At 36.8% G+C, this 24,834-nt stretch overlaps 1 protein-coding gene across 5 annotated transcripts in view; it reads left to right on the top strand.

Annotated features, from left to right (window-relative positions):
- Positions 1–24,834, top strand: part of AKAP6 (A-kinase anchoring protein 6) — a 274,869-nt gene that overhangs the window by 4,366 nt on the left and 245,669 nt on the right. The window contains exon 3 of one of the 5 annotated variants that reach the window (XM_027638226.1): positions 3,377–3,419. The exons of 3 other annotated variants lie outside the window; for them this stretch is intronic. The gene's annotated coding sequence lies outside the window, so the exon portion shown is untranslated. Of the gene's footprint in view, positions 1–3,376; positions 3,420–8,428; positions 8,451–24,834 lie in introns of those variants that run through there. One more of the 5 variants, XM_027638233.1, reaches the window with a different exon arrangement.

Here is a 24,834-nt window from a genome sequence, read left to right as displayed (position 1 = left end):
ATAAGTGGAGTGTCCTTCAACCTGGGGGATAATCTTTGTGTCCTGAGGAGAGTATCAGACTCAAAGTTAAGGGTGGAGGATGAACACTGTGAATTGTAGTGACACTTCCTTACCTTTGTTAGCCCAGTGTTTTCTGGAACTGTTAAGAGCACCCAGGGCAAGTAGTCAGCTCTGTGGAGGACAAACTGTTTTGCAGGGTGAGGCAGCAGAAAGAGTTTGTGTAAGGGGAACCATCTGACCCTCAGTGCAGCAGTCAGGCTTCTGTGATCCTGAGAGCAGGCACAGAAATAACTGAACCCCAGTACTACTTGTGCACCACATCCAGTTACTTTCTCAGAGACCCCAAGTGTGCCAAGCATTTAGCTGAAATGTGTGTTCTCTCTTTGGCAAAGAGATCTTTCAATGTCAGCGATTGCAATGAGGAAATAGATCTATAACATAGTTTTCTCAGCCTCCATGCTACAGTGTCTTGTGGGAGCTGACACACTTAAAAAGACAGCTTTTGTTAGCATTAGGTTGTACTAAAAGAACTCCTAGTGTTTAACTGAGGAAGCACCCAACTACAATAATTAGTTCTGCTTTTAGTCTAACTGTATATCTATTACTTTTGTATATGTTTTTTGTTTTTCAAGAGTTACCCTGTACTGATTATCTTGTAAGATCAATGTTGTCATAGTTTCAGGATTAAGATGGAGACATGAAGTTGCTTCATGACCTGTCAAAGATTAATATAAATTTTTTACCAGCTTAGTGTGTGGATAAAATAAAAGAGGCATGTATCTGAATACAAAAGTGTGTTTGTTTTGTTTTGTTTTTTTTTTTCCCCCCGTGTAATTTTTACAGCATTTTCTCTCTGGTCTAAAAGCTCACAGCAAGTCTCTACTTCAGTCTTAAAATGCATCCCACCTCCTAACCTCCATAATGCCTCCTTGCAGGCTGTGTTAGACTTGCATTTGTTGTTTTCAGCTCCTCTGAATCCTATTATGTGTTGACTTCCTCTGTGTCTTACTTGCTCCTTCCAGCTTGCTGTTCCTGAATGTTATACCTCTAATTGCTCTCTTCTACAAAGTTGTCATTCTTTTCTTAATTAATTCCCTTGGAAAAATGTTGCATTTCTTCTGGACAGTTTCTTAAATGAGGTTTATGAAAAGTTAGATACAGAAAACTTGTGGGACTTCAGGGTTATTACTAAGTTTTAAAATAACAAAACAGTTCAGATATCTCTACTGAAGCTTGGATCAAACCCTTACAGTTGTATGAATACCTGAGTCTTTCCCGACTAGATTACAGTAATTTTCAGCTTATAATGAGGTGAGAAACTGTTTTCCTCACTTCTCCTAAATATTCCCTCATAAGGGATCAGTAACATACTCAAGTTTCTTGGAAAATCCCTGGCAGACCTGGGAGAAAAAGCTATTTTTTCTATTGCTTGTATAGAACTTAAAAAAACCCCAAAAACATTATATTTTATCTGCCTGTCTTTGTATTTTCCTTTTTGTGCTTCTGGGTTTGTTTTCTTGGGTTGGTTGTTTTTTGTTGGTGGTGGCTGTATTGGATAAAGCTGAGCCCTTAGCAGAAGTCCATGAACTTTCAAGAGATTTAAGGCAAGAAATGGTTGTTATCTGCTATAAATTAGGCTACAAATTAACACGAGAAATGGGGGAACATTCTTGTTTTTCAAAAGAGGAGTATCTGCTTGTAAAAGTGTTTTAGATAAACCTTGACTGTATTGATTAAATGAAATAAGAAGCTACACCTTTATATGCTTTGTTGACACTAGAAAGGAAAAGGTTCTGTGCACTTCTTAGTTTAAAAAATGCCCCCCGCACAACAAAAAAAACACATTTGTTTTAAAGCAGCATTTCCTTTATTGACTGGATAAGTGCTTCTACTTTGTTTGACAGATTGCTATGACAGAATATTCTCTGCCAAGACAGTCAATCTAGCAAAACACATTTGCAAAATAGATAAAAAAAATTAAGAGAACAATATACATGAATACTGAAATATTACGCTCATTAGGTAGGAAATTAGAAAGTAAGGACAGATGTCTGGTTTACACTATGAAGTACAACCTTAGATGCTTGCAGCTGAGCCCACTGAGAAATACTGTTGAACAGTTGACATGTATTGAATTTTCCCCCTTACAATAAAATTAAAAAAAAAATAAAAAATAAGATTTTGACAGGTATTTATTTGAGAGAGACTGATAGAACTTGTAGAATGAATACAAATCAAAAAGAGCCTGATATTGTCAAGTCTGAGGGCTGTGTGAGATTGTTTTTAAGCTGATACTGGAGATAAGTCTTAAAGAAACTCAAATAAAACAGTAGTTAGCAATGACGTAACTAATGAAAGACTTTTTCTCAACACTAAGTTTTTGTCATGAAACTTTTTGTCATGCACTTTAGAGCTGAGAGCTATTGATGGAATAACTATGGTCTATTGAGAATGTTTTCAAATAAGGACATCTTTCAAAGCTGTTGCATGTAGCTACTCCAGGCTACTTAGAATTTTCAAGTGTGTTGGATCATGTTTAGAAACAGCTTTTCCTGCTGAAGAGGCTAATTCCCTGGCCAAGGCACTTCTGTACTAGCTAGTATGTATCCATCTTGTACTTCAAGCTGCACTGCTAGTCTCCTAAAACATACCATATTTTCTTAGAATAATAAATCAGATTTTGATTGCTAAAAAAACCTCCAGTCAAACCCCATAGCTTCAGCTAGAAAAAGCTGCTGTCAGATTTCAGCACATTTAGTCTGTTGCTAAGGCAATGACACAGCAGATTGTAAGTTGCCATTTTAAGGGTCAGCTATTAAAATACACAGGGTGTATTTTATAGATCCTTAATATGCCTTCTAATGTTGTTTCTTCTCAAAATTTCATCCTAGTATTTTACTAGGTCACTAACGGTAGCACCCCTGTTTAGTTTTTTGATGCCATTAGGCACAGATAACCTTTGAAAATAATTAGGGGATTTTGGGGTTTCTTGTATCTGAAGAAGGTGAAGTCCAAATATACTCTGGACATGTTGTAGGAACAGAGAGTGTATCAGCAATAATGGTGATTACTCTTTCAGAAAAAAAACATGTTAACCCTCCAACTGCTTGGCACCTGTTTGCAATGAACTAGATTTTAAAAATAAACCTTTAAATAAATGGAGAGACTTGATTTTGTATTTCTGTGAATTACTCTAAAAAGTCTTAATTATTCTTTTTGTTCAGCTTTGTTATGCCATTTTGAATTAGACTGGAAGTTCAGTATCATTTGCAGGTCCCACCTATGTGATCCCTTTTCTTTATTATAACTTATAAAGTCACTTTAGTCAGGAGAGATAAATCCCCCTCAGATCTCTGTTGTTCCCTCTTCTCATTAGGCAATACAGCCAAATGTTTGTCAGCATCCTGAGATCCTGAATGGTGAGTTATGTAGAACACTAGTACTAAATTAATATTTGTTTGAGTAAAGATCTTAGGTGTTCTCCCTCCTGTGCTTGTCATGAAAATGTACTGAAACTAGTATGAGGACTTCCTGGGTTTAAATTTTATTCTAAGATGATAGAGTAAGAGCTGGTCAGAAAAGTTATAAGCTACAAGAAAGGTAGCCTTGAGCAGCAGCCTGTGATACTTGAATCAAGGAGACCTGGAAACTCTTTCTGGCTCTGATAGTAAATATGCTCCTAGCACATTGTCTCTGTACCTGCTCCCCTTGTTCATCACCTGTGGAATGGACATAATGATATTGATCCCCTTTGTAAAGTACTCTGTGTATGTCATAGGTGACACCAATTTAACTTTACCCACACACATACATATATACAGGGAAGACAGTAGCAGATGCCAGAGAGAATGGTGCATGGGAACACTGATAAATAAAAGACACGTGGGTGCTGGAAAATACAACGTTAAGATCTAAAGGAATGAAACAAGCTTTGGGGATTTTTGTCCTCAGATAAAGGATTGCACAGTAGAACATTTACCAAATGTATGAAAAGCTCAGTGGTTTCGGCAGTACAAAATTACATCTATAAGTAGTGTATGCTGAACTTTTGAGCCTGCTAATCGAAAATATCAGCTTAATTCTAGAATTAGGTTTGAAAAGACCAGTCAAATATCTCTATTGTCTGAGTGTAAGTGATTTTCATGTAGATAGAGAGGCAGCAACACCTGGTCTGTAAAGCTTGAGGCATTATGTGCATGCCATTCTGCTTAAAGAGATGTTACTAATTTTTATGAAAGAAGGGGGACCTGCTGTGCTTTTGCATGATCTTCAAGGGCTCCTTTTCAAAATTAGAGATTGATAAGAATTATTCTACAAGATGCTGTCTTCTCAGTTTTTCCTGACTCATAAAACCACCGATTCTTGATCTTCTTGAAACTTTTTTGCCTGGATTTTGTTCAGAGAGCAAACAATCCCAAACAGATAATGACTGATGGATATGCATTAAAATGAGATGTAAGATACACAGGACTAACATCTGTTCTGAATTAGGCAGTCCTCTGGGTTGTGGAGATATTGCTCTTTCCAGTCTAATAAATATTTATTTTCAGGAACCAGAATAGCTGTGTCAAAGTGAGCTAAGGATGTATATTTCCAATTAATGTGCTGATAGCTCAGGGAAGAGGAGCATGGCAAGAAAGGCACTTTATGGGTTCTGAAAAGTAAAAGTAGCCCCAAATTACCCTTTATTGTTTTCTGACTTCCAATATAATTTAGAATCCACTTCAGTTTAGTCTTCCTTAGACTTATATACTGGCATGTAGCTTTGATTCCTATATTCATCCTTTGAATTGTTAAAATTAAATCTGGGCATGTATTTAATATGTAAATAAAACAAGCTAGTCTGCTAAACTCAGCACCTAAAATTAGTGTTAGACATATCTGAATTCCAACAGCATATTTTCTTGAACTTTATTGAATGGCTTAGAAATTGAGTTTTGTGTTTCTCGGTGTTCCTACTGGCTTTTAATTGTTGATGGATTCTTTTAATCTGAGTAGTATCTCATGGTTTTAACTAATCCTTAATAAATTCAGACAATGGACAGCCATTACTTAAGCAAATATATGAAGATAAAATAAGGTTCTGAGAAACATTCTTTTGCTTGTCAGCTGCTTTCACTGGGATGGGAGAACCACAGGGAAGGCGTTACAGAGAACCTCAGCAAACCTTCAGCCTGTGAAATGATATTTCCCCCAGCTACATCTGACCTGAAAATTATATGATCTTAAAGTGAAATTTGATACAATTTGGAGCTAGGAAAAATGCCGGTTTGGCAGGGCTCATAATTTTTTTTTTTAATAGCAATATTTTCCTAGACTGGAGGTGGCCTCGGGGATTATAATTAGCCTGTCTTGGGCTGATTAGTGTCGGGTACTTGAAGATCCTTGATCAGCAAAATAACACATCTTGACAGCCCACTGGAAGAAAGTCCAACATTTTTCTTCTCCCTGCAGGCAGCTGAGAAAAAGAATTGTTTTGGTAGATTAAATCCCTTTGTGAGGAAAAACGATGGATGCACTGAATAGTTAGAGGTGGTTATATCCTGGGCCAGGATGCATAGTGCTTTATTACAGCCTTTCAAAGCATTTTACTGAAAGTGAGGAAAACGCGATCTGTGCCGTAAGACTCTGTTTAAGTCCTCCTCATCTTATTGATGGTTCATAGCTGCTAGCTGGGCCATAAGCAGAAGTTAGCTTTCTTATTCTTCTAAGATGCCTTCAAAGATATCGCAGAATCAAAGTTAGATTCAAATGGAATGAAACAAACAACATGACAAAACCCAGAATTCTGTGCAGTGACCCATTAGAAGGTTGATAAATATGTAAATATAGGGCAGATTACCAGCCATTTGATAAAAAATTATGAGTCAATTGGCAACTCTGTTGTACTGAGAGCTGAAAAAGTCCAGTAATGTTATCAATCACACAGTATTACACTTTTTGGGTGGTAATGCAGTGCAAATAATATCTTTTTTTAACGTGAGGAAAAACATTGTTATTTAAGATTAAAGAGATTATAGGAGTAGATGCATAAGATGGGAATGGAGACTGATATCTAAGCATTCACTTGACTCATCAAGTGTGTTCACCAGGGACATTGACTCCAAGTAACAAATCTAGAACATACTGAAACACAGCAGAGAAAATTTGATTAAAATTTAACTTCCCCCCCAAATAAAATCTAAGCTTCTGAGAGTGAGGGTTTTTTATTTTTAAATGAGAATTAGGGAGCTAAAAGGGCATAATGGTACTTTAATGGCTCCCAGTAAGATAATTCCTGCAGCAGTGATGAGGAGGAAGACTGTCAGAGTTCCCTTGAGAGCAGTGCAGAGGCTGAGAGCAGCAGGGTCTGCAGCACAGCTGCAGTGAGTGGATGGTCTACTTAATACCTGGGATGATATTGCATGGTGACAAATTATATTTTGAACCTGCTCCAAAATGTCAGAATGAGGTTATTCTTGAAGCTACCTTAGCATTTATTCCCTCTCACAATCCTTTCTCTGCAGGCGTGCCACTGAATCTTGCCTCAGGGGGTGCTTAGTTCTTGGTGCAGGTCTAATTCTGCCCCTGCTGACTTCTCATGTTTCACTTCTAATGGAAATATATCTGTAGGTCTTATTCAAAGCTTACTGGAGTCATTAACAAGCTTCAGGCGCAGTATCTTCTCATATGTGTGGTGGTTTGTTGTTGTTGTTGTTTGGGTTTTTTTTTGTTTTGTTTTGTTTTCCTGGTTCTGTGATTTCCCCAAGGAAAGTGTCATGAAATTGAATGAAGCAAAGCAGAATTCTTGGAAGCAGAAAAACTATTTGAAATGTATGTGACTCATTTGAGATTGAAAGGTTTGAAAAAGGGCTGTATGACTGTAAAGATTTGGAATTAATCTTGGTCCTCAATTTCCTGCCAAAAAATGAAAATGTTATTGGTTTTGTCCGTGAAATTCTGGTTGCTATTATAGTATTGTGAAGTGCTAAATTATTTTTTTGTGCGTTGGAAAGCTGATTAAGATCTGAGTACCAGTAATATCATGCAGGTGGGTTTTAAATTGATTTTTCAAGAAGCTAACATAAATATTTGGCCTTCTTGAGAGATGATAAAAAAAAGTCTTACCACATTTTATCCTGGCTTCAATTTTTGAAATACAACTTTAAAAAGGTAAAGAAGCAAAAATCTTCAGGAATGCATCAAGAGTTTTAAAGATGTGTCGCTTTATTTTCTAAAAGACCAAGTAAGGTATCCATGGCTTGAAAGTATAATTGAAAAAATCATTGATTTTTATGTGGAGTGGGGTAGACTGGTTAATAATGTCTTAGCATTTTGTTGTTTTTGTTTTCCTCTTATTTGAAATATTAAAAAAATCCCAATACTGAATCTGAGAATAAAAGGTCCTTGTTGTACAGGAAACAAAGTTTCACACAGTGATTTTTTTTTTTAACTGAAGCATGGTGACAAACTATGAATTTACAGGTATTATTTATGATAGCCTTAGGGAATGAAGTCCTATTTAATGAGAAACATAAATAAAAGTGATAAAGTAGACAGGCAGTAAGAACATTAAGGTCAAGATCCACAACTCCATCTGCTGATGTAATTCAACTTGAAATCAACAGTAGTTACAATAGATGCCAGTTGATTTTGTAGATCCTAGAAACAAATAAACCAAGCACAGTACTACAATATGTTTTGGTATTAGTGTTATATTTCTATGGTTATTTATATTAACATTGTCAGAAAGAGAGTGTGAAATCATGCACAAATGCAAAAAAAAGACCTCAGTTATCTCCTCCCCACTCCGAAATGCCTGCTGTGCTACTATATATCTGAGAGCAGGCCTGCAAATGTACGTACCAGGAATGTGGCAGGTATGTGAGAGGGTGTTAAAGATTTGTGACATAACCTCCTACATGACCTATAACAAAACTGTAACAGCCCTATTAGGTACTCCTTGTATTGTTTATTGGCAGGTCCAGTTTTATTTTGCTTGTTTTTTAAGAAGTGATTCTTGCTGCTAGAAATATGTGGGGAGTGCTAAACAAGAGAGTCAACAGTATCCCTTTAAGATGCTCAGGCAGAGAGCGGAGGGATTTGTGAGGAAGAAAAGAATGTGCCCAGGTTGTGTTTTTGGTATCAGGGCTTTCTGCTGCACAAGGAGGTGCAGAGAAGCAGCCTGGAACAGCCCGATACTGGGAATCAGATCTGGATAAATACTTAGAGAAGAGGCACAGAGAAGGAAGAAAGAGTTTTGATCAGAGCTACCCCAAGCAGAAGAAGGGAAAAATTGGGTCGCCACAGGCTGAGTGGGTTTACTCTGGGTTATAAGAAGCTGAGGGAGAATAAGGTAACAGCTGATACAAGCAGGCCAGAGCTGCCTCTTAAAGAACCCCCCCGGGCCCCTTCTCCTATTCAGCCCCTGTCAAAATAACATTGCGAACTCCTCTGTGGCCATCTAATGGGTATGACTATTTCTAGTCATATTTGGAATAAGGTTAAAACGTTTAAAGTATAATATGCAAAAAACCATATCTACTGGCTTTATTCTGTATGGTTACAGCATGCACAAAATGAATCATCAGCAATTTAATAACATAATAATAAATTTAACTTCGGCTAAGCAAACTCATTTTTTAAATCCTTGGAGACTCTGCCGGATGTTTTAATGGGTCTTTTGTGATATGGATACTTCCTCAGTTTAAAAACTGGACTAAATAGGTTCTTTTTGCATAACTTAGGAAAGAGCCTTCATACGGTAATGATTTTAGGTCACTGCTAAGCTAGACCAGATGTGGATGAATGGCTTAACAGTGAAATACTGCATATCCCATTGCAAAGCTTTTTAGGCCTATATCATTACTCTCTTGGCAATAAACTTGCAGTTAATGAATAAGTTCTTAATACATAGTTATATGTCAAAAGAGGCAATAATAGTTCCATCACAGTTTTTGATGATATTGGGAACCTCTGAATCCAGTCACTGACAAAATAAATTGAGGGAGTCATCTGTAATTTGGAATAACTTAATTTGTGTATCATTGTTGCCCAGAAAGATATTGTCTCCCTGTGTGTTTTGGGAGTTAGCAGAAAACCACACTGAAAACATAAACTAAACCTATCTTCTGAGTGAAAAGAAGGAAATGTTGTGATGTAATAAGCTGCTAAATAAAGAATGAACTTTCTGAAGTAACAGCTGTAGTCTTTTAAAGATGAACAGTTTTTGTTTAAAAAGACATTATTGATTTGCAGAGATTCAAAAAAGTTATCTTTCTCTTGTCTGAAGTATCAAAAATAACAAAAAATAATTTATCAACCTTTCTTCTTGTTGATATTTAATAATATAGAATAGAATAGTTCAGTTGGAAGGGACCTACAATGATCATCTTGTCCAATTGGCTGAGTGCTTCAGGGCTGAACAGAAGTTAAAGCATATTGTTAAGGGCATTGTCCAAATGTCTCTTAAACACTGACAGGCTTGGGCCATCAACCACCAACAGCTAAGAAGGCTGTTCCAGTGTTTGATCACCCTCTTGGTAAATAAATGCTTCTTAATGTTCAGTCTGAACCTCCCCAGCACAACTTTGAACCATTTCCCTCCATCCTGTCACTGGTTACCAGGGAGAAGAGGTCAGTACCTCCCTCTCTGCTTCCCCTCCTCAGGAAGCTCCAGAGAGAACTGAAGTCTCATGCCTCAGCCTCATTTTCTCCAAACTAGACAAGCTCAAAGTCCTCAGCTGCTCTTCACAGAACATGCCTTTCAGCCCTTTCCCAACTTTGGTGCTCTTCTCTGGATGCATTCGAAGACCTTCACATCTTTCCTACACTGTAGCACACACAACTGCACACAGCACTCGCATGAGGCTTTAATAACACTGAATACAGCCAGGTAATCAGCTCCTTTGGCTGGCTGGTGATGTTGTTTGATGCAGCCCAGGATGCGGTTTGCCCTCGAGGCTGCCTGGGCACACGCTGCTGCCTCACACTGAGCCTACTGCTGACCAGCACCCCCAGGGCCCCTTCTGCAGGGCTACTCTCCAGCCACTCCTCTCTCCATTTACACTTATGCTCAGTTTTATCCAGATCTATAGTATAATATAATATAAATGTAGCTGTGAAATGGTTAAAATGATTGGGCGCACAAGATCAAAGAGTGTTGAAAATTTGGCTGTGTTTGGTGATAGTCCTATATTTGTAATTCACTTGTAGTTGTCCTTCTTTTTGTTTAGACAGCTGTTTTGGAGTCAGAAATGTTACATGAAGCTTTTGACAATGATGGATCTTCCACTAACCATTGCGGAGGTGCTCAGTCAATTAACTAATGAAACCTTAGTGCATCTGTTTTCCCTGCCAGTAATTTTGTCTCTATGTCAGTGCTTTTTTATAGATGAATAAAACATAATTTAAATAAACAGCGATTACAATTTAAATCCACGTTCCTGTAGAACATTTATATTTTTTAATTAATTAGTTGTATCAGTGTATCTATGTCATTAAACAATAGATCTGTCATGTATTTGCTTCAACATCAGTCCACATAGAAAAATCTTCTTTAAGATATGTGTTGTGATTTAAACCGAAGAATTCTATGTGTGTAAAGAAAGCTGACTTTACATTTAATATTGAAAAGAATAGGCTGCTTGCCTCTGCAAAACAACAAAAAATACAAATAGTTGTGTTACTTTCTGAAAATATCCTTCTAGCATGGAGCTCAATTTAATCCATGCTGACTGCATCCTTTATTCTTTGTTTCCCTGGACTATTAGATCACAATATGGAATTATGATCTGTTTAATAAATCCAAACATAGTCAAAGTCTATATCTTTAAAATAGCACTGGAGGACTTAAATTAAAATTCTGGTATAAATTATATTTTCTCTGTGTGAAACTAAATGAGAGCCACAATTTCACATTTTTTTATGACGGAAGCACATAAGTTAGGCATACATTTTTCAGCAAATTTTATAGGCAAGATAAATAGGCAAGTGATTTTCTTTTCTCTTGGAAATAATTTTCTTCAAGAGTTTGAAGACTGCTCATGGTTTTAAAAGTATCTAAGAGGACATGTGTGGACCTGGCACCATAAGTCACAAGCAGAACTATCCATAGACTGGAGTGAGACCCAGGATAATTTTTTTCAATACAATTACATGGGCCAGAATTTAATGTTCCTTATGTCTCCGAAGGTTAAAAAAATTCTGACTGAAAAAGCCACTTTGGATCCCCTTATTTAGCTTTTTCTATGATGAGATTTTTGCAACTTGTTCATTAAGAGATATGTACCATAATTAAATTATCTCAGTGCATTATACAGAATTTCATTTTTTTTTCTCTTTTCGTAGTAAGAGATGGGAGTGATTCATGAATCCTTCTTTGTTTTTCTTGAAATTAATGAAAACAGATATTTCCATTACATTTCCTTGCCTTGATGAATTTATTTTTTATATTGTTAAAGATATTTACATTCTCACTCTCACACACAGATACACATATATATATGAGAGATATGTACAAATGTTCGTATTGTAAAGCACCATAAAATTATTGATTAAAGTAATAGGAAAATGAAAAAAAAATAATTTATCTTATTGTAGAGCTTTTCCTTGTTTCAAAATTTGAGAACCTTTTAGAAACTTTCTAAAATATATTTGGAATTATTCTAAAACTCAATCTACTTTAAGAAATGTGGGTAGAAAGCTAATATGACATTTTGGTGCTGTTTTTTGAACAGCCTTGTTCCCCACTAAGCTTACTTGCAGATAAAAATTTACAAGTAAATTTTAAAGAATAAGGGAGAAGAATTTACAATTCAAGAGATGTATTCTGATGTTGATGGGAGCAATTTCTTATCAGTGATGAAATTTCTAAAAAATTGGGACAAGTCAGAAATGAATGGATTAAGATATATTAACAACCTAAAAGCATCAAAAAACTGTAACACTGGCCATGTATTTACAACCCCTTTCACATATTTTCTAATCTTTCACAGAAAAATTTTCCCTAATCACATTAATTCAGATTTGTCTGTGGTTCTAGAATTATAAAGTTTTCAGATAAAACACTTTCAGATATAAAAATAAATGAAATTGTAATAGTAAAAATAAAGGTAATATTAAAGCTGGTACCCATTCCAGTCTCTTTCACTGACAGTTTCATAAAGAAAAACATACTATATGTAATAACAAAATTAAAAGCTAAGTGAGAAATTGAAATGCAGCTAAAAATAGATAGGTTTGATGACTGCAGCTTTAACATATAGGAAAAGATATTGGTCTTTTTGAGTTATTTGGTCTTCTCAAGCTATTCAGACTTCTCAGAAGGAAAAAGAAGCATTCCTGTGGCTAACATGCAAATCAGCCTATGTGCTTGTTTGAGCCTCAAAACAATTTGTGATGTGAATTCTTGGGAAGTTTTGCCCTACTGTGCTCTGCATTTTGAAATTTAGAAGTACTCTGAGAACACAGTCTTGTGGCATTTCTGACCTGACCAAATGAAAAATCAAATACTAGAAAACACTGTTACGCTTTTGGTATCTGCTGTCTGTTGCCTCTGTAAGATTCACTACCATCATAACTTCCTTAAACCAATGAAGCTTACTTTAGGAATTACCTTAGGAAACATTGTGCTGGTTACCAAGCATGAGAAAGTGTTTCTATATTTATGCACTCTTGAGGCTTAAATGAGACACTGGTGTTTACTGAACTTCAAGTCTGCTAAAATCCAAGTAACAGACGTAACTTCTGAATGACTGATGTTAACTTGAAGCAATATGCTTTATTTTTATTTTCCCAACTCTTACCTTTCATTCAACAGTGCTCTTGGTTAAATTCCATGAGTTAGGAAGTTACGAGTGTTGCTCAATGAATGAATGAATGAAGACAGGAACAAAATAGAATGAAATGTCTGGAAAGAAATGCATTGAATAATTGAGTTAGCAGCCTAAATCTATGAGTCACCTAGTGCTGGATAACTTTCACTACTGTTAGTGGGACTGTTACAAGCTTAGGAGCATTGCTTTTTATGTAGGTTTTATAAAGGGTGAAATACTTTAGGGAATTTGGAGCGCTGGATCAGCAGGAGGGGACCTTTAAGAGTTTGTTTCTAAATTGTAGAAATGCCTAGCTGGATTCCTTCCAAACCAATATGATGGCAACTCTGAACAGGCCCATATTTAAGCTTTGGCTTATTGTAGCTTGAAAGACCTATATTGGTCAAAAAATATGCTGTGTGTTTCAGCATATTTTTAAAAGATGCATGAGTGACTATCAGGGTATGAACAAGTTACAATAATGCTCCACAGTTCCAAAAAACTGTAATGAATATATTAAATCTCTTTTATCATGGGACAAGAATCCCAGGACAATCTGCTGCTCACAATTCTATAATGAAAGGTGAGCTATAAAAACCCCGAGGCAACAATAATTGAACTTGATAGCTTTGCATCATATAGTGCATTGATGCAGAGAACTCAGGACACTAATATAGAATGGCCACGTTAGTGGATTATCCTACTTGAGGCAATAAATATATTTATCAAATGGACTTATTACTAATGGAATATGGATACTTTTGGAGTAATCTAATTCACAAGCTTGAAAAGCTCCTCACTGCATCCTGCTATGTGGTAGGCAAGATCAACAGTGTTCACTTCACAATTAGCCTCATGCAGTGTGCACAAGCAACTAAAATAATGATGAAAGAAATCTTGAAAACTGACTAGTAACTTCAGGTGAATATTCACTATGGAAGAATTTACATTATCATAGCATCACTGATAGCCGATTTATATGAAACCCTAATGTACTCATACGTAGGTATGCATGTACGTGTTAATGAGTTCTGGTATACTAAAAAGCTTTCCGTTATTTCAAAAACTTTGCATGATGAATCATTTCATCCTAATTTCAAGTCTTTCCATCTTCTCACAGAAGAGTGATGCTGCTTCACTACCTTGAGTTTGGTCACTGGCAGATGGGAAATGGGTCAAACCCTCTCAGAAGCCATATGTTTGCTCCCAGTGGGGAGCTGAAGGAAGAAAGGATTTATTTAATCCTTATTACTGCCAGAGCAGCCATGTGGAAGGTGGATGTCTCTTAGGACCTTAAAAATTAGTTCTAATTAAGGTAGAAAGTGAATTGGAAATAGAATACAATAGAGAACTGTATACATGCGTTTCTATTTCATCATGATGGGAACTTTCTGCTGCTTGCCTGCTTGCTGTCCAGCAACTGCTTCAGTGTTACCCTGGATTGCTGTCTCCTCAGCTGTTATCAGCACTGCCTTTCCTCTCCCTCTCCCTCTCCTTACTGAGATAATGGGCAGTGTAGTCTGCTGCTACCTCCTGCAGCACCCGCTTAGCTGCAGACCGGCCCTGGCTGTTGTGCTAGTCTAGAAGCTGGTTTGACTTGTTGGCTGTTCTCTTTGTAGCTCCTGCAGCAGCTTGCCTCTAACCTCTTCTCATTTCTTAAAGGCTTCTTGTACCCTTTGCTGACGCATGCTCACTCCTGTGGACATGCCTTGTTTGGACTGGGGCAGTTTTGTGAAAAGCAGTGTAACAATACCTTGTTATTCTGTCTGTAGGCAGAACAAGAATTTTTCCTCTTGATATTACTGAGCCCAAAGAGGAAATGCTTGCTCTTTATTTATTTGAGGTGTCAAGTCTCTGCTCTGAAACTGCTCTAAGTAGTTTAACCATAGAATAAGATAAGAAGTGATAAACAGAAATTAGGAACAATTAATCCAGCAGCAGGGCAAGGACTTTGAGGTAGCTGTAAAGGATCTTAGCATCAACTGCACTATAACGTGGCTAAAATATCCCATTGTGCAAGGTCCAGGCTAAAAGAGGAAAGAGGTTTTTCAGGTATTTCTTTTTAAGTATTCTGTATTTTCTGATGATTTACAGAGTTTAAGCTCTAAGAAGTCTTGTGAGTAACAAAAACATAAAGGAACTGCAGATGATTCTTTCTGTCATTTCTCGTAAACATTCAGTAGTTTTTCAGACCTGCAATCCAGAGAAGATTTGAAAATTCTTGTTTTGAGTCGTGGCATAGATGATAGTGGCCTTAATACATTGGTTTTTTCTTAAATTTCCTGTGTTCTTGTTGATGTCAGCAATTGCACATAGTGAAAGCATATCTAGATATGTATGCCTGATCTGTACATTCTGCTCCGCTTGTTCTAGTTGTTGCACATGGTGCTGCCAAACAGAATTGTCTGCTGTTTCCATGCTTACTTTTTCTCTCAGTCTCTCTTGAATATCTGAGAGGCAAGAGTGGAAAACCATTCTTCAGGGTTTTATTTCAACAAATAAAGCAATAAAATTCAGCAAAATAAGATTATAACAGAAGAAAGATTTGCTTTACATTATAATTTAACTTCTACCTTTGCTAGTGTAATTAATGCCTTCTGATTTTTCTCTCTGCCACTGTATTCTTAAAAAATTCTGAGCCATAAATCTGTCAGCAGAGTGGATGTGGGCGCCAACCCCACATCTTTGCCTTCACTTGTTCTTGGAGCTGCTATTTCTTCACTACCTCATCTTTCTCATCTACATGTAGACAGTGAGAAAGCATAAGCGTCAAACTCCTCTTAGTAAATCCTAGTTGTATTCCTTTGAATTTATAAGCCATAGTTTTCCTTTTGCATTCTGTATGTAGAAATATGTCTGAATAGCCCAGAATGTAAAAATCAAGCCAGTGTAAGGTATTTCTAATAAAGGACAGTAGATAGAGGAAACAGGACAATGTAGCTGAGCTGGACAGAAGCCTCAACCAATGCACTGGAGGGCTGTCAACTCCTACACTTACATCCTCAGAGCTGAATCACTAAGCTGTACTGAAGCAGACTGAGGTCAAATCTCTCTTTTAGACTTGTGTTGGTTAAAGTTTCCTAGGGTTGGGATCTGAGAGTTTTTGTTGGCTAGCAGATAGGTTAGGGAGGAGACTTGTGAAAATAATAATTCACTAGGAGTGATAATTTATTGTATGGGTACTAGACATGTTCTTTATCTCAATCTTTATTTATTTCACTCTTACTATTTCACTGCTTTTATAGGAACAGTGGTGTAGGCCAGCCATTAGCACTTTAATCTCTGAGATACTTATGTACAACTTGCACTAGTCTAGGAACCAAAGTCGTAAAAATGCTGACAGCATACATATATTTCTAGTGCTGTTTTATAGCTACATGTACCATGATGGCAATCCAGGATGCTTTTTCTGTGCTTAAAATATGCTGTAATTCCACCATTTTCAAACTGTAGCCACCCAGAGCAATAATCTCTGACTCATCAAAAGAGCCAAGTGCTGAGAAACTACTGAAGGTGAAGTGTGTGCTGACTTTGATTTGCAGCGAGACCTGTGAGATAGAGTTGAGAAGCAAGTATATGTGAATATCATGATAGGATTGGAAGGCTTAAAAGGTTATCGCTATTAAGACATTAGTGTAATTCACCACTATACTGGGAGAAGTATCCAGAAGCATTCTGGTGACAGGAATGTGATGCACGTTCTTCACTATATATTTAGCTAGGAATAAGGTACAATTAGAACCAAGGCTCAGCTAGGAACAAGGTACAATATATTTCTCTCGCATCTCTGAACACACAGACTTGAAGCAGCTTTGCAATTGGAGCGAATCAGTATAACTCTATTAACCTAACTGGGTCTGATATCAACCTCAAGGGGCTTATGTGCTTTGCTTTGGGATTCTTCCTTTTCTCCCAAGTCTTCCTACTCCCGCTCCCCTCCCCGCCCACCCCAATATTTACCTGGCAGGTTTGCAGAATTTGGTACAATGGCTATTTAACTTTCCTTCATCCAGTGGCTATTTTGTGACTCTGAAGAGTAGGAATAAGCAGGTCACAGCAAAATACTTAGGATGTAGAAACTATCAGAGCTATGTAAACTGTGCTCATTTAAGCAAAAATACAATCTATCTACTAGAAAAGTTAAGATAGTGTCCTGTATGAGACCTATTTTCTTGTGCCTGGATGGTCACATAAATATATAAATGCATTTATATTTCTATGCAGGTGAATTTTTTTAAATATATATATGAGTATAGAGTGGTGTGTAAGACCTTGATAAAGGTTTAACATTTGACATGAAGTTTTGCAGATGGGTAAATGCCTCAGGCTGTGTTTTCTTTGGATTTCTTTTGGGAGAGTGAGACAGCACTTTTGAAAGTATGAGAGAAAATATAGATTGGCTAGTAATAATAACAGAAAATAAGCAAACAAACCATGAGAATTTCTTTAAGGTGCTTTGGTATCTTTAAAAGCATACTGTAAAATAAGAACTTACTATTGGCAGGAGGCTTATCCTCATGTCTTGCATGTTTTTTCTGCTTCAACAGTCAGTCAGGCAATATTGTCCTGAAAAAATACACTTAATGTGAGTGAAATTTAAAGTTGTTTGCAATTTGCCATGCGTTGCATGTTGAAATTTCTAAGGGTAATTCTTGTATTCAGCATAAAAATGAGAGCAGAAACATAGTTTTCCTTTGGTTTATTGATGATTTCTTTGCAGTTTTGCAAGCACTGAAGAGGTAAAAGGGATTTACAGGTTCACAAAAAATACAAGATTTCCCATATCGCAAAATAGTGTTCTACCTTCAGACTGCATATTTTGTGACAGAACATTCTATTCTCAAAAAATGTCTTTTTATTTTTCAAGTAATTAATAGGTTCAACATTATTTGCTAATTGTAGAGTAAAACCCCTTTTAGGACTAGATTGCTTCATTTAAGGTGCTTTCATGCAGCTTAAGTAGAAAATACAGCGCAAATTAGTTTTACATGCTGTATTTAATTTTCTACCTCCAACAAATTTCAAAAATTCAGACCCATAAAATATTAGTTAAACATGACATCTGCAGATATTCTGTACACTCCTGTGTAGCATGAGCACTTTAGTTTCCTTGCCCATGATCTCATGCAAAAAAATGGTAGTTAATTTTGTTAATCATACTTACAGTATTGGTCGGATTTTTTCCAATTATGCTGTGCCTAAGAGAAGGCATTGGAACCTGTTCCCTTCCTTGAACTACTGAAGTGTATCAGAGAACTCCTTTGCTTACCAACTGTTATGTACTTAATTAACATTACAATGTGGTGTTGTAGTTCCAGTATGCCTTACAGAAATGTTTCACCAAAGACCCCAGATCAGTACCTTAGTCAGTCGTGATTGTTTGGTTACTGCTTTTAATGATGCTTATAGGAGTCATCCTTAGTATTTCTTTTAGTCTGTGGCTTCATTTGACTCTGATTGCTGCAAGCCACTTTAACATCAGTTATAAAAATAAGATGCAATTGCATCAAAGCATGATTTATTCATGCCTGAGTGAAGCCAAACATTGCCCATTTGGGGAGTTGTTTTTTTTCTTTGGTAGGTTTACCATGTGTTATTTGTGGCATATCATCCTCTCTCATTTGATAGGAGTCCAGTTCAAAGAAAGACAGCTGAGTCCTTTAAGAGATCACGTGTATTTGAGAGCATGGGGTGCCCAAAAATTATCAACTATGCAAAGTCTTGTATGTTTTCTCCTAAAGATTTACTGCAAACATAGACCAGTGTGGTGCTGGCTTTCTGTGCATTTGAATTCACTTGTCAAAAGTTTTGTCAAAACTGTGTTAGTCTGCTGTTAATCTAAACAAACAGATCTGTGCATTTACTTGGAAAGAAACAATTTGGCATCTTTTAATGTGTTTTATATGAAAAAACATTAAATAAGCAAAATATTTGCATAGATGTCTCTCTTTTCCTTTCTTTGTGATGCACCCCATCTCTCTTATCACTTCTATAATTTTGTTACACAACAGCAAGGATCTCTGCAGAGTCCTCCATTCTGATGCACTGTGATCTCATGCTCAGCCTGTATCTGTTTCTTTCATTAATTTGGAAAAAAAAAAGCAAATATAATGGATATATGTGTAAATATATGTATATATGTATATTTTTAAGAGAGCATTCCTAAATGCAGAAATATGAGAAACACAAAAATTTCTAACTGGTCTTCACAGCTGGGTCATAAGACTGAGTACCAACAACACATGTTATTACTTCTGAGACTTGTACTTGAAGGAAACAAGTTGCAGCTGTTTCCGCACAGATCCCTCCAAACCTCTGCTTGCAGGCAGGCTGTGCCTGAGTTAGTAAGGGTCACGGTAGAGCAGTTAAAGTACTCTTCCGTGTGTTTGGGATCTCTCTTCTTTCTCCCTGCGAAATCCTGATCTCTCCCAAATAGGAGGTCCTATAGTTCTCTATCTGCAGCTCAAGATCACTGACAGCTGGCTTTTATCCTTACTGTAGAGGAGTTTTCTGCACCATGCCTGGCTCTGTGTCCAGGTTGCCTGCTACTACTATTTCCTGTACAGATTTTCTACAACAAGTATCATCTTTGCTTCCATTGTGCTCTAGCCCGTGAAAGTAGCTTGAATATACTTACTATCAAAGGACAGCAGTTTACTTTACACCAGGGTGTTACCTGATGGTTACAGGTAGGTTACAGGTGAAGCTACAGGGAAATCCAGAGATACAGCAAGCTAGGCTGTTGTTGCATTTTCTTATTTTTAGATGTAAAGGAGCTATATTATTTTGTCTTGAGCCTCCTAGATATTTCAGTGTCTGTGACTAACTGCTCCAAGCTTTTAAAATTGGGTGGTTTTTTTCTTTTTTTTCCCATGTTTCTATTTATGGGGCCACTATAATTGTATTCAGAAAGAAAGATATTTTTCTTCTACTGAAAAACATCTTATATGGTACACTGCTTTTTTCTGTTTAGCCTTTTAGCTATTGTATTGTTAGTGGTGTCTATGAAAAAAGAAGGAGCATACATAAAAAAAAAAAATCAGAGAAAATATTAGCAGACAGTCTATACTCGTGGATAGTCCCCTTTTGTACACAAAAAGCCAGAGATTTTAAAACAAACCATTTCCCAGTCAGATATATATAGTTACAGTAGTTCTGCAGGATTAACAAGTAGTTAAGCAAGAAACCCTAGCTGAGTAAAGATTACAAAACAGAACCTTTTAGGGCATCAGAGAACAGCCCAAAGAGGGCAGTGCCTCAGTTCCAGAAGGTTGTGACTTGTACAGGTCCCCAGATACTGTCTGGGTTACCTGTTCTGGGCAATGAAGATGCTTTCCACTGTAAGGACCTGGAAAAATGCCAAGATACCTAAGGTCACTTTTTAGTTTTTGGCCCTCCTGAGCTATAAATTCTTGTGTTTGTCTTGAGGACAGATAGCAGATTGCTTCACTTTACCATACAGCTACATGAAGGCAAACAGAAACCAGTTCTGGATGCTATTATTGTATTTGTTCAGATGTACCTTGGAGTGTTAGCTTACCTCACATGGTACTTCTATTACTTTTTGATCTTTTAAAAAAGTAACCATCCTTCCCCTCACACTTGTATAAATCTTGCACAAGTAACTTTTGTAGATGTAGGTGCATGTTAAATATGAAGAGCAGAAGTAAAAGATCACAAACACCAAACAGTTTCTTACTAGACCTGTCGTACTATGGATTTTTTCTGTGAATAACTGGGAAAAAAATCTAGGCCTAACTGCTTGAAAACAAGCTGACAATTGTCAGTGAAATTTTTTAAAGGAATAAGAAGTTCTTTGGAAGTCATATATCTGGAGAGAGAGGCTACAGCTGCAGCTTTGGAAAAGGTGTTGTGTCAGGATTTTTATTTTTCCTTGCTGTGGACCATTAAATGTTCTTTCCTTAAGATCTTGTGAAATGTGCAATTGTTGCCTTAGCAGCATGCTCATAACTAGGATTGTCATCTGATCATATGAAGTTCCTCAGTCATATTCACACCTGTCACGAGTTATTAAAAGATGCTTCTCACTTGTGTCCTTGTCTGTCTGTGTTTAAAATGTATTCCTTCATTTTACCAGTTTCACAGGAAATACTAAGCTTTTGGGTTTTTTGTCCCCATATGAAGCATGGTAAATAGTGTAGAAAAATAAATTATTGCTTTAGTCCACACTTACAACCTGAAAGTATAAAGTTTCTTAGCATCAGATTCTAGCTTTGGAGCATTTGATTAAATAATAACGGCTGACTCTGGCCTTAACAAAAGGTGTTTAAATACGCATTTTTCACCCTCAAAGTTTCCCATTTTGTGCAAGGCTTGGTAATTGCTGCTCAAGGCATGTAGAGTTGTGGCAGACATTAGCATGGTTGAGCATAAGATCAGGTGTGTTTTGGAAAAGACAAAGTGTATCTGCTTTTTGAAAAGGTTAATAGCAAAACCATGCAGTATTTTGCAGCATTATCAGGAGCAAGGGAAGGAGCAGGACAGTATTGGTCAAGTTCATTATGTAATTTTGAAGGACTTCCGACCCTGTAGAATTAATAATGTCAAATTAAATTCCAGGTATATGGAGGAATAAAATGTATTTGATGTAGTCCAGCATATAGAACAAAGACATTTTTAAACTAAAAACCCCAACCCTCCAAAACAAAAACAGCATAACATAAAGCTTTAACTTAAATATGACCTCACATTCCTTTCCCTAGCTCAGATACCTCTCTCCTCAGACTCATGGCTTTGCATTTAGCCAATAATTTTTTCAGCCTCAGAATAAGACTTTACACCATGTATAGACAGTCGGAGTGGAGAAATAGTTGGAGTCATCTTACAGGAAAATGTCCTAAACTTGAAGTGGACTGAAAAATTTCATGATGCAGGCTAGTCCTTTTGGTTTAAGATATCAATTTTACCTTGGGAATGAGATACAGATCTTCAGTCTTCTATATGAGTTTTTCAAACCTTTAGCTGGGGAGCAGTTCTTATGCATTGCATAGCTCACTGTGCATTTGATTATTGCAGCCAGACGAAACAAATATTCAGATTGCAAGCCTACAAACTTAGAGGATAAGCTATCTCTTGGGAAGTTGGAGATCTATGGGCATTTAAGTCTGTCTCACTTCCCAAGAAAGCAACTTTAATCAAGTTCTCCAACTCAAGCTTTGATTAAAATAGCCCTCAGCTCAGTCTCTGAAAGTGTCATATTTTGACCACATCCACTGGAGCAGATGCTTATGAAGGACCTTTGGGAATTTATGCATTCGGGTGGGGTCTTAGTATGAGATGACCAGTGAGTATTGTACAGGTTTAGGTGGCTGTATACATGCTCCAGAACAGGACTGTAGCTGCCTCAGAGATGTTACTGGATGCTAAGAATTTCGGACTCCTCTAGGGCTGGTGCAAATTAGCAGCTAGGTTTTAGAATTTGATCCCTGGATAAACATCCAACTCTGAACTCACGTATGCAAAATACTTTGCTCTGAATCTCATGAACTTCCAAGGGATTCGAAATAGTTTTGGATGATGTTAATAATTGAGTAGCCTTCCTATAATTTTGCAGTCTCAGGCAATCTACAGGCTATCTACAAGCTATCTACAAGCAATCTACAGCCATCAGCAGGTATGATAATCTCATTGTATTGGCCCAATGATGCATCGTTTTTTGTCTATGTAGGTGATAGCCAACCACTGCTTTTTGTTGCCTGGGAATGCAAACTGTTGTAAGGACATAGTATTTATAACATGCTATCAGTATTAAAGTAGGATTGTGTTGATATTCCATCTAGTACTGCAGTATAAGAGCTTCGAATGTAATAACTTCTCTAACTTACTGATGCCTCTGTATTTTGTTTTTGCTTCTGCACTTTACACCCAGTGCATTCATGAATGAGCATTTAAATACGCAGTGGCAGGTTGATCCTGAGCATTTTACTGTAGAGCATAGATGGCATAATTTGGACTGGATAAGAGTTTTGTGAAATGCAGTGTAACAATACAAATTTTCCCCCTTATTACTTCTGTGTCCTAGAGGAAATGCTGGAGCAGAGTTTCCAGCAGGTGAGCAGCCAGCTGTTCACTGGCTCCACCACCTGTGCTCACCTACCCTCTTATGAGGACCTTTGACATGGGGACACAGATTTTGTCACTTATACAAACAAGTGTTGGCATGGTTGCCAAGATCCCCTAAGGCACAAAAGATCAGTTCTCAAGATTGTGAAGTAGGTGTGCAGCCATCTGTGTCACTGGCAAATGATAGGACACATGTATGCACAGCCAGGTATGTAGCAGGAGTGCCTGGAGGAGAGTGTGGCTCACTTCCCTCTGGAGGGTGAGCAGCTCTGCTATGAACAACTACTGACAATATAAGACGAAAAACTTATGAGCTTGGAATGCAAAATACAACAGGACTACTTATACCTGCTGTGAACATTTAGCCATTGACAGCTCTGTATCTCATATTATACAAAAAAAAGCTGCAGTAATGGCAGCTGATATAAATTCTTACTGTTTATTCATGCCAATGTTCTCTTGCTTGGTGTCAGCTGGGATCTTCTAGATATTGTCATGACATGGTCATGTCTTTTAAAGGATATGAGTCATGCTTTGCTATTCTATTACTCTGAAGCTTAACAGAAAAGATCCTATGTGCAGTTCACGGAGTGCAGAAGCAAGATTATAAATCCCTCATTCTGAAAAGGGTTAGACTGAGTCTATAATATATGGGATGGTTGTGGTTTGACAACAGTCACATGGTGTGTCATAACAGTTTTACAGGAACTGCAGGCAGACCTGTTGTTCCTAGAACCATGTTTATATAAACAATTCTGCAGCTCTTCAAAGATGGAGCAGTTCTGTGAGTCAGTGAATTTTCAGTTGCTTACATGTCAAATGAAAAAACCACCTAGCAAAATGAAACCTTGAGTAATACAGACTGTAGCTATATACAAGATTGTTGTCATCACAGAATATATTGCAATGTCTTTGAAAAGGTTATGAATGTAAGTACAGAATGTTCAGATTCTGCTTGGGTCAGTTATGAATTAAACAGAATCATTCCATGAAATACGTAAAAAGAAGTGAAAGAAGAGGTCTATTTTCCTCCTCCTATGAGGCTGTGTTTGCACGGGTTGTAATATACAGACTAACTATTCCTGACTATGCACTTTTGGAAGCAGAGCTATTCTCTGCCATTTATAATAAACACTTCTTTTTGAAATTTATTTTCAGTGTCAGAAACTTCTATTACCGGTAGACTGAATCAAACCAGCATGATGTATTGAGTAATACAAACTAAAGAAAGCCACCCAGAATAGGCGTGCTGCTTTATCAGTCATATTACTTCAGTTCTACTTCAGGAAACACTTATTTAAAGACTGTCCTGAAGATGATACTTTCACTGTCTATTTTCAAAAGTTCTGGAAAAAATTAGTGTTTGGAAATTTATTGGACTAGTTTATATAATGGATTCAAGGAAAATTCTTAATCCAAATTTTTTTTTTTAATAATTTTCTAACTGTAGAAATATAGAAAGATAAGGGAAAGAAAAAAATAACCCCTCCAAAATACTAAGAAGTTATGTGTTTAACATAAAACTTCTTTAATTTCAGTCTATTTTTTCTTCAAAATCCTTTGAAATGAAATTTTCTTTTTGCCCCAATAGAAAATTTATCAGAAATGCTAGCAGATGGTAAAATTCATTATTTACAAAACAGCATGTGTTTACTAATGAATCTCTTCATTTGGTGGGTGGTTAGGGATTTTAACAGTGAAATAGTGTTAGATATTTAGAGCAGTAATGACAATAAACCAAGAGTTCTCTAGAGTATGAACAGAAGGAGTCAGATCCTTGTTTTCCTGGTAGTTCAGCATTCTTTACTATAGTATTGTGAAATGTAGTACGTCCTAAGGGTCTGAATTCTGACTGCAGAAATCCTCATTTATGTTCCAGAAATCTTTCTGATGTTTTAATTTCCTTAATAGTCTCTAGGTTTTAAAATTGTTAGATTTTTGCATATGTTTGGGCCAA

This window comes from Corapipo altera, unplaced genomic scaffold (genome assembly GCF_003945725.1).
Source record: "Corapipo altera isolate COAL_440 unplaced genomic scaffold, ASM394572v1 23, whole genome shotgun sequence".
Classification (NCBI taxonomy): Eukaryota; Metazoa; Chordata; class Aves; order Passeriformes; family Pipridae; genus Corapipo; species Corapipo altera.
The sequence above is the reverse complement of the archived record's forward strand: the minus strand, read 5'-3'. Positions and strand labels throughout refer to the sequence as shown.